General features: G+C 35.0%; 1 protein-coding gene across 9 annotated transcripts in view; it reads left to right on the top strand.

Moving 5' to 3' along the window:
- The window catches only part of rapgef1b (Rap guanine nucleotide exchange factor (GEF) 1b), a 46471-nt gene that overhangs the window by 35432 nt on the left and 10122 nt on the right, over positions 1-917 (top strand). The window lies entirely within an intron of this gene.

The following is a 917-nucleotide window of genomic DNA, read 5'->3' as shown; positions in this document are numbered from 1 at the left end:
AAAAGAACTGTTTTCTATTTGAATATATTGTAAACTGTAATTTATTTCTGTGATTTCAAAGCTGAATTTTCAGCATCATTAATCCAGGCTTCAGTGTCACATGATCTTCAGAAATCATTCTAATATGCTGATTTGCTGCTCCAGAAACATTTCTTATTATTTTCGATGTTGAAAACAGTTGTGCTGCTTGTGCTTTTTGTGGAAAACGTGATAAATTTTTTTCCAGGATCCTTTTATGAATAGAAAGTTTTTAAAAACAGCATTTATTTCACAAAGAAATCTTTTGTAACATTATAAATGCCTTAACTGTCACTTTTGATCAATTGAATGTGACCTTCCTGAGTAAAAGTATTAATTTCTTTCGAAAGCAAACGTTTGAACCAGTGTTAATTTCGTTGACACAATTTCATTTTCGTCATAATGTTCGTCAACGACATTTTTTTCACTGACGACAACGAGACGATAACGAACTAAAACTCTTTTTGAATGACAAAAACTATGACGAAAATATATTGACATTTTCGTCAACTAATAAAAACGAGATGAAAATGTTAGGGAGGGACGATTTGTGAAGAGATTCATTCAATTTCAGAACGAATCTGCTGCATTTTAGGAGGTTAGATGCGTATATGAACCAGCAGGACATAAGCTAAAATACACTTGCTGCACGTCGCATAAAACGTAAAAAAATGTCAATATGTGGGAGTAAGAGAAGAGCAGACATATAGATAAATCTGACGGCGCAAGAGAGAACTAATTTCGGTCCGGTTTTCTGAGCACAGACACTGAAGCACACACACACAGAAAGCGCCTCTCAGCACGCGAGTACTCTTTCGCGTCGCATGAACGGAGAATTACACACAAAATGATGTCGAATTGTCCGTTTTGACGAGTATTCACGTAAACACAGTTGATTA

This window comes from Sinocyclocheilus rhinocerous, unplaced genomic scaffold (assembly GCF_001515625.1).
Source record: "Sinocyclocheilus rhinocerous isolate Xijiao unplaced genomic scaffold, SAMN03320098_v1.1 scaffold1045, whole genome shotgun sequence".
Lineage (NCBI taxonomy): Eukaryota > Metazoa > Chordata > Actinopteri > Cypriniformes > Cyprinidae > Sinocyclocheilus > Sinocyclocheilus rhinocerous.
This window is presented reverse-complemented; position numbering and strand designations above follow the sequence as displayed.